We start from the raw sequence: 19,064 nt of genomic DNA, 5'->3' as shown, positions 1-19,064 counted from the left end.
AACAAAACAACATACAGTTCAAGTGCTAAAGAGCTGGTTTTTATAGTCATTAACTCTAAATGCCTGGAGGTTATCACCTCATCAAAGAAAGAGTTTTTTCAAGTCCTGGGAAATGAATAGGTACTGATTACGCTATTAACACTGTTCATTCCCTCTAATTCTTGCATTTATACCGCTGATGTGCATTTGTAGGTAGATTGTGAAGACTTTAATGGTAAAAATCAGCATGATCGCAAACAAAATGTTGTGTCAGTCACCAAGGATAAAGCCAGGAATGGGGCATGTTTTTCTAGGAAGTCTTCAAATCTTGAGTGAACATTTCTCTGCTCTAATAAGAAAAAACTGCAACCACTGCAAATACACAATAGGTTTATCGACATCTTAACAAGAAAGACAGCTTAATATTTCAGCTACATCCCTTCATCAGAAAGAAGAGTTATACCCGAAACACCAATCTATCTTTTGTCTTTACATAGATTGATGGAATTGCAGTGTATTTCCAGCATTTTCTGTACTTCATAAATCTATATTAGTGAAAGTGTTTTTTGTCTGTGCCTATACTACTCCTCTGGCACGTTTTCCTCCTTTGAGTATCTCACCTTGTTCCACCCCCTCTCATCTCTCCTTTAAAATCCTCATTCTCTACCGCCCACCGAAGTACCATGCCAAGTTTCTCACCGAGATATCTTCAATACTTTCCTCCCTCAGCCTCTGCTTTGAGCTACTTCTCATCCTCAGTGTTTTCAACCTCCATCTCAAATCATCATGCCCCCTCTCCTCTGAGTTCACTGCCCTCCGAGCCTCCCTTAATCTCTCCTTCCATAGAAACTCCCCTATCCATATTCACAGCCACACCCTCGACCTTGCCATCTCAAGTGGCCTCTACTCCCATCGTGTCAATCATGGATAAGGCCATCTCTGATCACTTCCTTGTATCCCACTCCAACCACATCCCCCTTCCCCCTTCCAACCTCACTTCCTTCTGTGTCCGCCCCTGGAAAAAAACTCTTCCCCCAGGTCACTTACAACGGCACTTTCAAATTCCCAACTGTCTAGCCTTTGGCCCTCCATTCACCACGACATTTCTGCAGCGACCGATCTGTTCAATCACACCCTCACCTCCATCTTTGATGCCCTTGTCCCCATTAAAACTATTACTCTCTCTCACCCTGGTCGTTCCACCTGGTACGGCCCTCATCTCATCGCCGCTCCTTTAAGTCCAAGGGACGCAGACTTGAACGTTTATGGTGGAAAGCTGGTATGGCTATTCATCGACAGATCTGGCTGGACCACATAAAGCAGTATTGGGTCCTGCTCTCCTCTGCCAAATCTGCTCACTATTCCAGGATCGTCCTGGAATGAAAAGATAACCCATGGTTTCTCTTCTTCACTACAAACCATCTTCTTAAACCCCTCTCCCCAGCCTCCTCCACCCTCACCTCCAACAATAAATAGGATGTCACTAAGATTGAGGCCATCCATTCAACTGCCTCTGCCGTTTCCCTCCCTTCCCCTAGCCCACCAAGCTAAACTTCCTCTAAGGTTCCCACTTGCCCTAGCCCTGAACTTGCATTTTTCTCTAGTTTCTCTCCTGTTTCCCCTCATGCCCTCTCTGAGCTCATCTTGACCATGAGACCCACCTCCTGCTCCCTCGACCGTATTCCCACCAAACTGCTGACCACCCAACTTCCCTTCCTGGCCCTTATGTTAGCTGATATTGTTAACAGTTCCCTCTCCTCAGGTACTGTCCCCCTCCCCTTCAAATCTGCCGTCATCATCCCCCCTCCTCAAAAAACCCACCCTTGACCCCTCTGTCCTTGCAAACTACTGTCCCATCTCCAACCTCCCTTTCCTCTCCAAAGTCCTTGAACGTGTTGTCACCTCCCAAATCCGTGCCCAGCTTTCCTGCAACTCCATATCTGAATTCCTCCAATCAGGTTTCCGCCCCTGCCACAGTACTGAAATGGTCTTTACCAAAGTCACAAATGACATCCTATTTGACTGTGACCATGGTAAACTGTTCCTTCTCATCCTTCTTGACCTGTCTGCAACCTTTGACATGGTTGACCACACCATCCTCCTCCAACTTCTCTCCTCCATCGTCCAGCTGGATAGTACTGCCCTTGCCTGGTTCCATTCTTATCTATCCAGTCATAGTCTGAGAATCACCAGTAATCTCTTCCCACTCCCACACTGTTATCCGTGGTGTCTCTCAAGGATCTACCCTTGGCCCCCTCCTATTTCTCACCTACATGCTGCCCCTCGGTGACATCATCCATGTCAGGTTTCACATGTACGCTGACGACACCAGCTCTACCTCACCACCACCTCCCTCGACCCCTCCACTGTCTCTAATTTGTCACACTGCCTGTCTGAGTACTGGATGAGCAAAAATTTCCTCCAACTAAATATTAGGAAAACTGAAGCCATTGTCTTCAGTCCCTGCCACAAACTCTGTTCCCTAGCCACTGACTCCATCCCTCTCCCGAGCCACTGTCTGAGGCTGAACCAGACCGTTCACAATCTTGGTGTCCTATTTGACCCTAAGATGAGCTTCCAATCACATATCCACTCCATCACCAAGGCCGCCTACTTCCACCTCCGTAACATCGCCCGACTCCATCCCTGCCTCAGCTCATCTGCTGCTGAAACCTTCACCGTGCCTTTGTTACCTCTAGACTTGACTATTCCAACACGCTCCTGGCCTGCCTCCCATCTTACACCCTGCGTAAACTTAAGCTCATCCAAAACTCTGCTGCCTGTATCCTAACTCTCACCAAGTCCCGTTGTCCCATCACCCCCATCACCCCTATGCTCGCTGACCTACTTTGGCTCCTAGTCCGGCAACGCCTCGATTTTAAAATCCTTATCCTTGTTTTCAAATCCTTTCAAGGCCTCACCCCTCCCTATTTCTGTAACCTCCTCCAGCCCTACAACCCTCTGAGATCTTTGTGCTCCTCCAATTCTTGCCTCTTGCTCATCTCCGATTTTAATCACTTCATCATTGGTAGCCGTACCTTCAGCTGCCTAGACCCTAAACTCTGGAATTTGCTCCCTAAATCTCACCGTCCCTCTACCTCTCTCTCCTCCTTTATGACGATCCCTAAAACCTACCTCTTTGACCAAGCTTTTGGTCATCTGTCCTAATATTTCCTTATGTGGCTCGGTGTCAAATTTTGTTTGATAATCGCTCCTGTGAAGCGCCTTGGGATGTTTTAGTACGTTAAAGGCACTATATAAATCCAAGTTGTTGTTGTTAATGTCCAGTCCTTTGACCAATTAGATCCCAAAACCAGGAACCAATCAAATACCAGAAACAAGTAATTGGGGATCAATCAAATCTCAACCATCTGTAGCGTCATTTGTGATTAGCTGGTTCAGATCACATTCTAACGGCTGTCGTCACTGTTCCTCACACCTGACTATATAACTCTAAAAGTAACACAAACATATTTATAAATTTACCTATCCCATCCTCTAAATGCTCCAACAAATTCTCCACATACAGCTTTGAAGCACCCATCAGGTAGGGTTGCCAACCCTCCAGGATTGTCTTGGAGTCTCCAGGAATTACAAATTCATCTCCAGGACACTGCTGCGAGCAACCCGGGAGAAACATCATAGGGGCGTTCAAAAAAAAATGCTGTGTTTTTTTCATTTTCTTTGAACACTTTCATTGATTAGTTATAAAAATATTGGAGATGGGGGAAAAGAGGTTGTTTGACTGGACAGGGTGGTTGGAGGTGGGAGGTCATGTGATGAAACCTCCAGGGATTCGTCCAACCAGAGTTGGCAACACTACCGTCAGGTCTCTTGACTTTGGCACATCCTTCCTTGATACGTCACAGCTTGGCCTGCCCAGAAAGTGCATTTGCGCAGAGACCTCATTATTCCCTGCCTTGGTTGGTTCCCTTTTTGTACCAGGTCAAGGACAAGTCTGAGTGCCCCACAGAATGCATGCCTGCACCAGGTGCTCTCAAGTCCTGGGCCCTGCTGCTGGCCCACTTCACCAGTTGAGGTGCCGCGCGCGGGCGCTTCAGGCCGAAGGTCTCACTCTCCCCAGCCTCTGGCTGCTTCCTGCCCATTCCCAAGTGCCTCCAACCTCCCGAAAGAGTCAGCCATGGCTCAGTTGGTAGCACTCTCGCCTGAGTCAGAAGGTCATTGGTTCAAGTTCCTCTCCAGGGACTTGAGCACAGAATCTAAGCTGACAGTTCAGCGAAGGACCAAGGGGGTGCTGCGCTATCGGAGGTGCCGTCTTTCGGATGAGCGGTTAAACCGATGTCTGCTCTCTCAGGTGGGCGTAAAAGATCCCATAGCAATATTTTGAAGAAGAGCAGGGGAGATCTCCCCGGTGTCCTGGCCAATATTTATCCCTCAACCAACACCTAAAACAAATTATCTAGTCAATATCACATTGCTGTTTGTGGGACCTTGCCTTGCACAAATTGGCTGCCGCGTTTCCTACATTACAACAGTGACTACGCTCCAAAAGTACGCTGTAAAGTGTTTTGGGACATCCTGAGGTCGTGAAAGGCATTATATATAAATGTAAGTTCTTTTTTTCATCACTCTAGACCCGTCCTTGAACAGCTTCAGCACCTACAGATTAAATAACGGTGCGCCACGCTTCTGATTCCCTTCAGACGTCTGATGAATTATGCATGCACCTGCTCTACACTGCAGCTAGAATTGCTAAGTACAGGGTTACATGGTCTTAGTGAAGGAACAAACGGTAAGAGTGACATAGCTTTCATTTTTAACCAAGGAGATCACAAAAGGACACATACGTCATTTGGTGTGTGTGACAGTGAAAGACTCAAAAATGTTGTCTTGCTCTTGTGTGCAGTTTTATATCAGAGCCAAGATTTCTGTGCACCTAGATGTCTAAGAGCACAGAACTATATGATAATTGGCCACAGTCAAACTTTGAAACTTTCAGACCGGCTGTTTAAATCCAAAAAATACATCTTGGGTGACCCACTTTACAATGCATCTTATTGAATGTACAATTTGGCTTCAGCATCCCTGGGCTACAGAGGAAAACTAAGCAGCCAATGTTATTCAGTATCTCCAGCTGGAAAGTGAGCTTTTATGGACATTGAGTGAGGCTAGACCAAGGCTCAGCTGAGATATCCTCTGTAGAATGAATAACAATAACAACTTGCATTTATGTAGAGCCTTTAACGTAGTAAAATGTCCCAAGGCACGTCACAGGAGCATAATCAGACAAAAATTGACACCAAGCCAAAGAAGGAGCTATTAGGATAGGTGACCAAAAACTTGGTCAAAGAGGTAGGTTTTAAGAAGTGTCTTTAAAGGAGAAGAGAGAAATAGAAAGGTGGAAAGGTTTAGGGAGGGAACTCCAGAGTTTAGCGCCTAGGCAGCTGAAGGAACGGCTGCCAACGGTGGGTGAAGGAAATCGTGGCTGCGCGAGGGGCAAGAATTGGAGCAGCACAGAAATCTAGGAGGGCTATAGGGTTGGAGGAGGTTACAGAAATAGGGAGGGGTGAGGCCACTGAGGGATTTGAACACTAGGATGAAAATTTTTAATTTGAGGCCAATGTGGGTCAGCAAGGACAGGAGGTGAGGGACAATTGAAGGAGCGCGGAGTTCTCGGAGAGCTGTAGGAGGTTACAGAGACAGAGACGGACGAGGCCATGGAAGGATGAGAATTTTAAAATCGAGGCGTTGTCAGAACAGGAGCCATTGTAGGTCCGTGATCACAGGGCTGGTGGGTGAACGGGACTTGGTGCGAGTTAGGAAATGGGCAGCAGAGTTTTGGATGAGCTCAAGTATATCAAGAATAGTTTGATAACACACTATCTATGCTCTTCCATGAAGATTGGCCCTTTGGGTGTGGTTCTAAAGGGTGTCTTGCACCTCCAGATCCATGGCCTAGCATGAACCATTACCTTCAGGACAGTAGGGGGAGGTAATTGCGGAAAAAGTACCAAGAGCTTGAATGTGAAAGCCACCTTGCTCTCACTCAATCCACCGTCATCCAGGAGGAATGCATAAACTTTGGGCCGTGAACCCTATGCGAGACCCGGCCTCTGGCAGTCTGGCCTCAAAAGCCCAGGTAACTCAGCCCTACTTATGTTACTCACTGGTTTGTCCTATTTGAAATGTTGTGGGCTTGGAGGTTTGGAAAAAGACAGAAAGAAAGACACATTTATATCAGGCCTTTCATGACCTCAGGACATCCCAAAGCGCTTTACAGCCAATGAAGTACTTTTGAAGTGTAGCCACTGCTGTAATGTAGGAAACACAGCAGCCGATTTTGTGCACAACAAGTAAACAGTAATGAGATAATGACCAGATAATCTGTTTTAGTGATGTTGGTTAAGGGATAAATATTGGCCCAGGACACCGGGAGAGAACTCCCCAGCTCTTCTTCAAACAATGCCGTGGGATCTTTTATGTCCACCTCAGAGGGAAAATAGGACCTTGGTTTAATGTCTCATCCAAGGATGGATAAAGCCTGTTTTGAGCCTCTGTTTTTTCAATGGTGGGTAAGTCCTAAATCACCATGATTTTGTTTGTATCAGCAACTTGAGATTCATATAAATTAATGGGAATTAAAGTCTAAATGTGGTCCCCGGGGCTCTAAAGTATTCATCAACATGGCCCACAAAGGAAAAAGGTTTGGACTCCCCCTGTGTTATAGAGTTCATTACAGCCCCACTGTGCTGTGATGTAAAAGGTCTGACTGTTCTCGCAGCAATAAAATTCAAAATGCCCCAGTAAAGATTTCTAAGTGCGTTTAGTTTGAGCATTTCTGATTTGGATTTAGAATCATAGAATTTTACAACATGGAAACAGGCCCTTCGGCCCAACATGTCCATGTCGCCCAGTTTATACCACTAAGCTAGTCCCAATTGCCTGCACTTGGCCCATCTCCCTCTATACCCATCTTACCCATGTAACTGTCCAAATGCTTTTTAAAAGACAAAATTGTACCCGCCTCTACTACTGCCTCTGGCAGCTCGTTCCAGACACTCACCACCCTTTGAGTGAAAAAATTGCCCCTCTGGACCCTTTTGTATCTCTCCCCTCTCACCTTAAATCTATGCCCCCTCGTTATAGACTCCCCTACCTTTGGGAAAAGATTTTGACTATCTACCTTATCTATGCCCCTCATTATTTTATAGACTTCTATAAGATCACCCCTAAACCTCCTACTCTCCAGGGAAAAAAGTCTCAGTCTATCCAACCTCTCCCTATTAGTCAAACCATCTGTTGGCAAGTTGCTTCATAATGAAGGTCTGGGATGAATGTCCAAATGCAGCTGGAGATAACGAGACAGATTCACAATCTAACGAGTTTTCCAAATCAATCATTTGTTGGAATACCCTTCACAGGAAGAGATTCCTACCTCTGGAAACCTTGTGACCTACACAACTATACTTAACTGCTGCTTAAGGCCAGGTGGAATGATTCATTACTTACACCTGAATAAAACAGTAACTGTGAGGGTAATACAGATGATGAAACAGTACCGTAACTCTTCAAAAAAGAGTAATTTCACTAACTTTTCCAGGTATAGATCACCCCTTAATTCAAAGTCATTTAATTCAAATTTCCTAGAATTCTTTTTCCCTGAATTGGCCTAGGTTTTTTTTCCCTCCTCTTTCTTTTCCTTTCTCAGATGGCTGCAGGTGGGTGAGAGTATCGGGAGTCATGGTGCTTAATTGGACCATGACTGTCGGGGACAGACTCGATGGACCAGCTGATCTTTTCCACTTCGTCATTTTCGTATGTTCGTTTGTGTGTTTCTAAATTATCTGATCGTTCAAACATTTTCACTGAATTCCCAATTTGCTGTGTTATTTGCATTGTTTAATTCAATTTTAAAAATTAATCTCGGGATGTGGGCCTCACTGGCAAGGCCAGCATTTATTGCCCATCCCTCGTTGCCCTGCAAAAGTGGTGGTGGGCCTTCTTCGTGAACCGCTAGTAGTTTGATACAACTGAGAGGCTTGCTAGGCCATTTCAGGGGGCAGTTAAGAGTCAACCACATTGGTGTGGGACTGGAGTCAAATTGGTGACCGAGGAGAGATGACATCAGCACGAGGCCCAGGAGAGTGGCAAGGAAAGGAACTTCCTGTTGGAAGTGTTGAAATTGGAGGCTAAGAAAGAGCATTGGAACCAGGAGGAAGAGCAACACAAACAGAAAGAAGAGGAAAGCAGGGGGAAGCAAAAAATGGAATAGCATAAAAACGAGAGGGAGAATAGCATCGCTGTGCTCTTGAATCAGCAGAGAAACATGCATTAGCAGCAACTCCAGCAACTGGGGTCAGGCAACGTTTCCCTACTGGAAGAGCATATTCAACAAAGTCAGCCCCATGTGTTGGTATCAGAAAAGCAGGACATGGATCGAAACTGTCACTGAAGTGAGGTGCCGTTTTTCAGGATGACACATTAAACCAAAGCCCTGTCTGCCTGTTCAGGTCGAGGTAAACAATTGAATGGAACTGTTCAAAGAAACACAGGGAGTTCTTCTGGTGTCCTGGCCAACATTTATCCTTCAACCAACATCACTAAAGAGAAATTATCTGGTTGTTTATCTCATTGCTGGTTATGGGACCTTGCTGCATGCAAAACTGTCTGCCATGTTTACTTCCATATTAACAGTGACTCCATTTTGAATTAATATATTGTCTCGAAAACATTGTGGGATGTTTGTGGGGTGTTCTGAGGACATGAAAGGTGCTGAATAAATGCAAGTTTGTTTGTTCGTACTGAAATGAAGGGATCAAATTTTTGACTAAATAATCTAATCAGGGTATTTATGCAACTGAATTAAGCTGTACCTATTTGAATGTGGGTTTTTGACACTGCAACTAGTTCTGAAGTGCGTAGATCCATGAGAACTGCAAGGATGGAGGGAGATCTACAACTGGTTTTGAACCCATTCGAGACTGACTGGATGAAATCTCCTCTGTCTGGTGGCTCAACCCAGATCCTGGTGGGTGCAGACCCACAACAAAGAACTGCACACAATTTGGCAACGTCTCAGAGAGGCCATAAGGATGGCACATGTGGGAAATGGAAATGTCACCCAGCAGTATATAAATTGTGCTCTCCTGACCGGCCTCCCACCTCGCACCCTCTGTAAACTTCAGCTCATCCAAAACTCTGCTGCCTGTATCCTAACTCACACCAAGTCCCATTCACCCATCACCCCTGTGCTCGCTGACCGACATTGGCTCCCGGTTCGGCAACGCCTGGATTTTAAAATTCTCATCCTTGTTTTCAAATCCCTCCATGACCTCGCCCTTCCCTAACTCTGTTACCTCCTCCAGCCCTAAAACCCTCCGAGACCTCTGCGCTCCTCCAATTCTGGCCTCTAGCACATCATAAATTTTAATCGCTCCACCATTGGCAATCGTGCCTTCAGTTGTCTAGGCCCTAAGCTCTGGAATTCCCTCTCTAAACCTCTCTGCCTCTCTATCTCCCTCTCCTCCTGTAAGATGCCTCTTTGAACAAGCTTTTTGCCACCTGTCCTAATACCTCGTGGCATGGTGTCAAATTTTGTCTGATTATATGCTGTGAAGCACCGTGGGACATTTTAGTACATTAAAGGCTCTATAAAAATGCAATTTGTTCTGAGATTGGGGTTAAGGCGTATTGTTTTAGCTAGACAGTGGGAGCTTTGCTTTGCATCTAACCACTGCTGTACCAGATCCGGGAGTGATTGAGGCTGACACTGGATGCATCAAGTATTCCACTCCCCACTACCTTGACATTCCTTACCTTGCTACGCATGAAAAAGAAAGTTCCCATTGACCCAGTTTAGAAGTGCTTCTGAACTAATCTTTAACATTTTCTCTTTTTAGATTTGAGTTCTTTCATCTTGTGAAGCAAACGCATCGGTTCAGCACATTTGGAGCCAAAGGCCAGTGCCAGGGTAAGAATAAAACTTTGAGGTCTTTATCTCCTTTTAAATACTGAAAATCCCAGTGATGTGTGGCTAAGGGCCTGTCTGATTTGGGTGGGCACTTGCAGCCGGTTGTCTCCAGACTGATGGATTGAAGTTTGTGCTAAAAAGCATTTCAAGAGGAAAACATTTTTTTATTGTTTGACTTGAGCCTGCACTGAGGTCTATCTATAAAGCTCATGGACTGTCATTGAAGATAAGTTTGACCATGTTTTCCTGGATGTTAAACCAATAAGTAACGTTGGCCCAGAATTTGCTGTAGCCAGGCAATAAACAGCGCCCACTGTTCGTTAGACTTGCCTTTGCCTGTTTAATCTCAATGATATTTTGCACTGCAAGTTGCTGGAAGTGGGAGATGGAAATGATGCAGTGCCCTCTACAGGGCATCTGGGATCTGAGTGAACAGGGCAAGTAACTGTGTATCTCCTTAATCAGATCGAAGGATTGTGAAATTAACAGCGCAAGGACCGAGAAGGAAGTGTAAATTAGAGTGGGTGAATTCAATGTCAAATCAGGTCTAGAAAAAAATAAAGAGAGGGAAAGAAAGATTGGATTAAGGGAGAGAGAAAAAAGAGACAGAAAGGAAAAGTAAAAAATAAATAATTTTAAATTTAAAAAAAATCTCCAACAACTATTAATACCTGAAGGAATGAGACTCCACATTTGTAATAGTTAATTTCCAGTGTCAGAGAGGTTGACTGGCAGTAATTAATATTTATCATGTCGTTAAAAGTGTCCTTACACTTGAAATTATTTGACCCAACTTTCTGTGGTGAGTTTAGTTCAGATCCACAGTGCAAATACAGGAACCGTACACCATTAAATGCATTTCAAAGGTGAGACAGACAGTGAGATGCTGTTTCCGCGAAGCTAATGTTGGAGTGGTGCAACTCGGACAGCAGCACTTGGATTTCCGCATTTAACCGCGCACCAACTACTCGTCTGAAGTTGCTGTACCATGTAAGCATAAATAACAGCGAGTGCCATTAGCTTCACCATTACTTTGACAGTAAATTCTGGGCTCATGTGTTGCAATATTCAACTTAACCATTAGGAGCTGCTAGAGCATCAATGTAGCTTGTTAGTGACCCCTAGTGACTGAAACTGAATACTACATCAGCACAGGACTATGTGGGCTGCAATTATTTGTCTGAGGAAGTGAATACCCTCCATTCCAATCTCCGTGATTTAAAACGTTTAATAATCTTGCATTGCATTCTGTGCATCCATAGTATTAAAAGTTATTTCGATAAGATTGTATCACTGTATGATTGGTAGAATGCCTCCAGCATTGCTGATTGGTCCACACTAGCCACATGATGTTAGTGGTCATGTGGTCAGCAAGGACCAATCAGATTCCACAGCCAAAATCTGCCTTGACTTCTCTGCACCAACTTTACCTTGAGTCTCTTCTGCCAGAAACATGTGTGTACGATTAAGAGACTCATTTATCTACACTGTGTGGAGCTCCCCTCGTCTCTCCCATCACCCTAACCCTAACTCAAGTTCCAATAGCCAAGTTCCGCACCCTTGAGGACGGCCTCAACCGGGATCTTGGGTTCATGTCACGCTACACGTTACCCCACCAGCGAACAAATGTTATCTGTTTTTAATATAACGGGTCAGTTGCTGTCTTTTCTATGTTTCTACCTCTCTATCTCTGTTTTTTTTTTTGTTTTTTTGGTGATTTGTATATTCGGAGACCTTGCAGGTAACACCTGTCTGCCTGCACACTGATTGCCTTGGCAACGGGCAGTTGAAAAAACTGTCTGTAATCACCAAGCATTGTTCTGTGATTTATAAATGCGATTTCATTTCGAGGATTTCATTTCCAACAACGTTCACCTGAGGAAGGAGGAAGCCTCCGAAAGCTTGTGAATTTAAAATAAAATTGCTGGACTATAACTTGGTGTTGTAAAATTGTTTACAATTGTCAACCCCAGTCCATCACCGGCATCTCCACATCATAACCCTAACTCAGCTGCCTACTCTACCACCCACTCACCCCTCCCTCTGTACCTCAGGGCCCAACTGCTTTACACCTGCCCCTTCCTAGCCTCAGGCCCAGCTTCTTCCCGCAAGCTGCCTCAGTGCGTTGGACCCCCACCTGCTTTCTGCCTTGGGGCCAGCACAGTATTCCCTGTGACTCAGCTGGAGGCATAGTGGCCTGCTGTTCCAGAGGTTTAAAACATTTGCACAGAGGGAGTGTCAGGACCAGCATATCAGCTGATTTAGCACGCACTGATCCCGCTGCTTCAAAAAATACAAATTTGAATGTTGAGATCAGCACTCTGACAGTCCCTATACTATTCAGGCCTAGGTGCCCACTTAAATCATCTATGAAAGTGTATTTTGGATTGTTTTGGAACATGCTAGGAGCGAATCTAGCTGGATCTTGGTGAGGATACACAATAGCAAAATGTGCGCCAACACTGTTCATCACCTTCGAACATTAGCATGCTGGTTAATGTTTGTATAGTACAATGATTGACAAAGGAATGACAAATCAGATACGCTCATTGAGGGATTCAGGTGGTGTTAACTGCAGCATCTACAAAGTCTGAACGTCTGATCTCTGCAATTGATGTCATATATTAAATAATATGCTACCGTCTGTTACAATAAATTCAATTGGTTTCCAAAGCTGGGTTAAAATGGGCATCCTTTGCTTTAAATGCTTTCTTTTCCTAATCCAATTCACCCCCCACCCCCTTGCTCCTCTTTTCCTCAATCCTTAAATGTGGATTTGTCATTGGGCACAGTTCCAGGGGCACCCAGCTCCCTGCTACTTTGTGGAAGTAACTACAGGGTACATTTTTCACTGTTGCATGTGGGAAGCATGTATTGGAACTGCGTATTCTGATATGCACTTTCGGATGTAATGCTGGGTGTACAAATGTGGAAAATTCATTTGGTGGCCGTGCTGTCAGCCATCTTGGCCCTAAGCTCTGGAATTGTCTCCCTAAACCTCTCCCTTACTACGTTAAGGCACTATATAAATACAAGTTGTTGTTGTTGTTATATAACTTGCATTTATATAGCACCTTTCACAACCTCAGCACGTCCCAGCCAATGAAGTACTTTTTTTGAAGTGTAATCACTCTTGTAATGTAGGAAACAAAGCAGCAATTTGCATACAGCAAGGTCCTACAAATAGCAATGAGATAATGACCAGATAATCTGTTTTAGTGAAGGTATGGTTGAAGGATAAATATTGGCCAGGACACTGGGGGGATCTCCCCTGCTCTTCTTCAAAATAGTGCCAGCAGATCCCGTATGTGCGAGGGCAGGTGGGGCCTCATTTTAACGTCTCATCTGAAAGACGGTACTTCTGGCAGTGCAGTGCTCCCTCAGTATTGTACTGAAGTGTCAGATTAGATTATGTGCCCAAATTGGAGTGGGACCTGAAATCACAACTTTCTGACTCAGAGGCGAGAGTGCTACCGATTGAGCCAAACTGACACTTCATGTTCAGAAATCAGCAGTTTGTGTCATATAAGGGATATTAAGTATGCGCACTGCACTGCAGCTTCCTGTGCCAGATCTAACGGCGCCTGTGAATGACATTCTTTTATTGTTTGTCTTGGGGGAGCAAAAAGGGTCTTTGGAAGGCTGATCTTTGAACTCTGAACCATGGGAAATGCATGCATCCCCCCTGTGCAAACTAGGGCCAGAAAGAAATACATTGATTACTTCCTTAGTCTTCAGTAATTTGACAACTCCAGATGTGATCATAAACACTTACATATGAAACCTTGAGGATATTGAATGCTCGGTCATTTTAAATCTCCAGATGTTAAGACATCATAAATGGTTACATATGCCACTTTGAGGATATTGGATGTCGGTTATGATTTGTATTACGTGACTGAGGAGGATGTTGTAACCATGAGATTTAAGTCTTGTCGGCCATCTTCACCGATTTATATTGGGGATTGTAACTGGCAGTACTCAATGTTCTATTAGAAATGTAGCCCTGCTGTAGCCCTGGACACCACCATGAAGATTGAAAAGAGTGGAAGTGAAAGTGAGGGAAATCCATAAGTTAGAGGTTCGGGGAACACGAGGGTTAGGTTTTAAAAGCCTGTAGGCTGCAGAAGGAAGGGAAACTGAGGAAGGTAAGAATTTTCACAATTTAAAGGTGTTGGGAAATAATTTACTGTAGGAGCCTGTGTGATGAGTCTTGTTTGCAACACAGGGAAAAGGAAGAGTGTGCACATTAGTGTGTTGAGAGCTCAGGACAGTGTATCTCCCAAATCTACAAAAGCAAATTTCAATCATTCATGCTGCTTGTACTTGACACATGCAGTGACTACTGCCTGATGCCAAAGCATGGACAAATATTATCATGCATGTACATTATCGTCGCATCGATATGTGAAAATATCATTACGCTAGACTACAATCCTTTTTTAAAATTCATTCTTGGGATATGCGTGTCGCTGGCAAGGTCGGCATTTATTGCCCATCCCTAATTGCCCTTGAGAAGGTGGTGGTGAGCTGCCTTCTTGAACTGCTGCTGTTCATCTGGTGAAGGTTCTCCCACAGTGCTGTTAGGTACGGAGTTCCAGGATTTTGACCTAGCGACCATGAAGGAACGGTGATATATTTCCAAGTTGGGATGGTGTGTGACTTGGAAGGGAACTTTGAGGTGATGGTTTTCCTATGCATCTGCTGCCCTTGTCCTTCTAGGTGGTAGACTTTGCGGGTTTGGGAGGTGCTGTCGAAGAAGCCTTGGTGAGTTGTTGCAGTGCATCCTGTAGACAGTACACACTACAGCCACGGAGTATATATAGTGAAGCATTTATTTCTGAATAGAATCTGACTTGCAGATTAAGAATGAGCCTGCATTTCTATAGTGCCTTCCAGATCCTCAGGACCTCCCAAAGTGCTTCACAGCCAATAAATTACGTTAGAAGTGCAGTCACTGTTGTTATATAGATATTCAGTGGAAAACCACAGAGACCAGTGAGGAACACTGTGCACTCAAAGAATATTTTAACATTAAAATTCTTTATCGCTCATTGTAAAATGCTGATAACTAGGTTTTTGATACCTTGGACAAAGCCACTGGACCAACACGGAAATCAAATGAATTGATCAAGCGAGCGAACGAGTGAGTAAAAAAGTTAAATAGAAATAATAGTGAGAGCAACTCCACTATGTCAATGGGTAAACGCATTACCTAGGATAGTACTGGATCTTGCAGATTAAGGTTTTACAGAGCATCCCTCGTTGGTACCCAGTTAGTCAATCCCAATCTGATACAATTGGTCTTGATGGCCTTGAATTTCTGCACATGTTGGCCATGGTTGTGAAATATTCCCCCCCCCCCCCAACACATACACAAACAGCCTGCTGATGCTCACTGACCAGGTACACCTGAAGAGAATGGCCACCTGGATTGGATACCAGAACCCTGCTGCTCCCCCTCCTCATGGAACTTCTAGCCTTGTTTCCAGACAGGAAGGGGAAGGAGAAAAGTTGGAGGAAGATCACGCCACTCACTTCTAGTTGCTGACGTCACAGCCCAGTGAGAAACTTGGAAGGAAGGAAACTTTTCATAGGTTGCTGCAATATTATTTACGAAGGGAATGGAGTGGTAAACATCAATCTTTCTATATCCACTGATAGGCCACCATTTTCCTTAAAGAAGCAGGCTCATTCAGATCTAAATTATCCAACAGGGGCTCAAGTTCAGCATTTTTTGAGTAAATGTAACTTTTCCCAATTTGGATTTATTTATCTTTTAAATTTGGTTCAAAGCATCGACCCAGTGATTATTAATTTTGGGGTTTAAGTTTTTGCACACTGTCGATCAGGATATGAAGCTGTCTGGGTTCCTGCTGCTGCAACCCTTGCCGCAACCCTGCTGCCTGCTTTCTGGGCTTCTCACTGGATGTGGTCGCTCATTTTGAAACATGTAACCCCATCCGCGATAAAGTTGTCTCTGGTAGGATGATGTAAACTGCTGTCCTGCAGGTCCAACAAACACCAACTCTTCCTTCAACAGACAGCCATTTTGCAGTTGTAATAGGACCCCTGAAAATCTAATTTTCTCTTTTCTCATAGGCTTTGTTGCACAATTTACCTCTTTTTTTTGTTTTTGACCTTCAAAGGATTTTATCTTTCTCTCTCTGAGACACTGGGGAAAAGGGCTATGGAGGAAGAGTGGGGGGTGGGACTAATTGGATAACTCTTTCAAAGAGCCGGCATGGGCACGATGGGCCGACTGGCCTCCTTCTGTGCTGTAGGATTCTATGATTCTAAGACTTAGCTTTAGTAACAGCAAACACAGAATGAAACAAGAAAGGTGTTTTTTTTTTAGCAGACCATGAACAGCTTTGTCATGTGCCCTACCCGACTTACTTAATTTCCTTACAATCTGTTGAAGATTGACCATTACATTCCAGAGAGGAGACATCATGTACTCAATTGTACAGGAGCCGATATGTTCCACCTTCTATTTGATCCTTCATATCTGTTCCTATGTCTTTGACCTTACATCGCATTCATAAACAGATATTTGTCCAGTTCCTTTTAAACTCTGTTGATCAATCCAGCCATGAATTTGTTTTTCATGGAGTTTTTCCATATTGCCACTACCCCACAGCAAAATAAAGTCTTGCAATCTCTCGTCTTGCAATCTCTCGTCTCACGAGAGACGACTTCATTTTGCACTTACCCCATGGTCAGTAATCACAGTTTATTTAAAATCTAAATGATCCATCTTTGTCTGCTATTTTTAAGACTTGGATCTTGTGGCTTCTCCAACTTTTCTCCAATGATAAAAATACAATTCTTTACGTCTTTCTATACAACGTAGATCACTAAATCCCAGAATGGCCCTCATCACTCATCCTTCTCTGGTGCATCAATGTTGTTTTGAAGTAGGACAAACAGCACAAATAAGGCTTTACTAATGAAGTATACAGAGATAAGATGACTTATTTTGACCCATTAACCAAGGTGTTAGCCATGGCTCAGCGGGAACACTCTCAACCCTGAATCAGAGACTCCAGAGACTTGGGTACAAAACCTAGGCTGACACCTCAGTGCAGTACTGAGAGAGTGCTGCACTGTCGGAGGTGCTCTCTTTTGGATGAGACGTTAAACCAAGGCCCCGTCTGCCCCCTCAGGTGGACGAAAAGATCCCATGGTACTATTCGAAGATGGTCTGTGGGACCTTATGTGCAAGTTGTCCTACATTACACTTCAAAAGTACTTCATTGGTTGTAAAGTGCTTTGGGAAGTGCTGAGGTCGTGAAAGGTGCTATATAAATGCCGAGTCTTTCTTTCTTTTTCTATATTACAATGTCTTTGCGATGCATCCCAGTGCATCGTTATCCTCACCTTGACTGGATGCCTTTAGTGAATGGTCAGTAATCATATCCTTTTCCATTACCACCTTTGCCATTGGGCAACTATTCATCATGCACATATTTTGTGTGTCCTGTTCCAATGTGCATTGCCAAAGATTTGCCCACCGTTGAAATCCATCTGCCAGGTCCCTTTGAATGCTAGGCACCTGCTCACGTAGCTTGAAGCCATCAGCAAATTTTATAATCTGACAAGAGGTGCCCTCCTTCGCATTATTTATGAAGAGTGCAAACAGCAGGGAACCATGAACAGATCCCTGCAGAACTCCAGTAATCACCGAGTCCCATACAGGGGCTCATCCATTTATCATCACCTGCTTTGCATTGCTAAGCCCGTTAGCTAATTTGGCGTTCATTTTATGATTAAAATAATGCATTTATGTACGACATGTCTCAGCTCGTGTTGTACTAATTCTGCCCAAAAGGTCTAATTTATGAAATTATTCCACATGGAATCAAGGTGAGGTAATGCTGTGTTGATTTGTATTCTGGTTTCTGTCAGTCCTCTTATCAGGGTGAAGCTCATCATCGCTGCTGTCTCCTCTCTGTAGGCTGGAGAATACAAAACGTCAATACAGAGCTATCCTCAATGTAAAATCAAAAAGTAATTCAAAAACTGTCTCAATTACAGCTGAGCTGTCTGGGTGGGAGAGCGCACCGAGTCTCACAATCAGCAGAGCATTGACACACCATCAGATTAGATTTACTCCATTGAATGTTCAGCTACCAATTTGGCCCATGAAAGTTTTATGAGCTGTGTGTGGAGTTCTCACTTGGCCCTCTGTACCTGTGTTCTGCTCTGCTGGAAGTAAGTGGGGGGTCAGGTGGGTAGTGCATACTTAACACTTACTTTAATTGGAGTGGAAGATAACATTTTCAGAGAGAGGAAAAGGTGTTGAGAATTTCCATCTTGGCAGGAAAGGAGATGGCTGCTATTCCACTGACATGATGGGAGGCTGAGGTTGGTTTGTGGGAGCTTGCTGTGCGCACTTTAGAAAGTAATTTGTTGGTTGTGAAGTGCTTTGGTACATCCTGCAAGACCTGATACGGTGCTATATCAATGCAAATTCTTCCTTTGATTTGAGGCAATCCTTTCTAAGAAATGCAGGCGTTGATGGGCTGTTGCATTGGGTGGTCTTGTGAGAAATGTAGGCCAAGGGAATTCCCAGGTTCAACCTGCCCTAAGTTGGCTGTTCTCAACCAGGAATTACAATGTTTTACAAGTGGCTACTTGTGTACGGTATTCGAAGACTCCTGCGACCTGTGGAACTCTTCCCCCAGCGCCTTCAGGGAGAAAACTGGAAAAAAGGGAAATTATTTTTTTAATAACCAATGATCAAATGTTATGAAGACATCATAAGGGGCTGTCAAAACTCAATGACTAAAGCACAGGCCATTATAGAGCTTAATCCTCGAGTATTTCCCAAAACACTTAACTGTCGGAAAGATTTTGAAATGATCACTGTTGCCATACTAGCTCATGTGGTGCAAATCTGAGAATAGTACCCCAGTACCATGGGATAGAAATTTCTGCTCCTCCCGTCTCCATATTTGGGTAATTATGGAGGCCTTCTTCCTGGTTAGCGCCACATTGGGCTGTGCGAGTTCAGCGCATGAAGCGTGAAGTGCTGGGGCATTGGAAAATGTACAATGGGTCCTGCAAGAAGTACAGGGCCCTATTTTATAGAAATTATTCCTTACTTTAAAAGTTGCCGATGTGTGCTCCTGCCGCCAGCACAGCCTCC

General features: G+C 44.2%; 1 protein-coding gene across 21 annotated transcripts in view; it reads left to right on the top strand.

Moving 5' to 3' along the window:
- Positions 1-19,064, top strand: part of LOC137335989 (ice nucleation protein-like) — a 489,293-nt gene that overhangs the window by 198,160 nt on the left and 272,069 nt on the right. For 19 of the 21 annotated variants that reach the window (XR_010966565.1, XR_010966552.1, XR_010966550.1 and 16 more), the window contains one exon: positions 9,840-9,910. The exons of 1 other annotated variant lie outside the window; for it this stretch is intronic. The gene's annotated coding sequence lies outside the window, so the exon portion shown is untranslated. Of the gene's footprint in view, positions 1-4,602; positions 4,733-9,839; positions 9,911-19,064 lie in introns of those variants that run through there. One more of the 21 variants, XR_010966549.1, reaches the window with a different exon arrangement.

The sequence above is a fragment of the Heptranchias perlo genome, chromosome 2 (assembly GCF_035084215.1).
Source record: "Heptranchias perlo isolate sHepPer1 chromosome 2, sHepPer1.hap1, whole genome shotgun sequence".
Taxonomy (NCBI): Eukaryota; Metazoa; Chordata; class Chondrichthyes; order Hexanchiformes; family Hexanchidae; genus Heptranchias; species Heptranchias perlo.
This window is presented reverse-complemented; position numbering and strand designations above follow the sequence as displayed.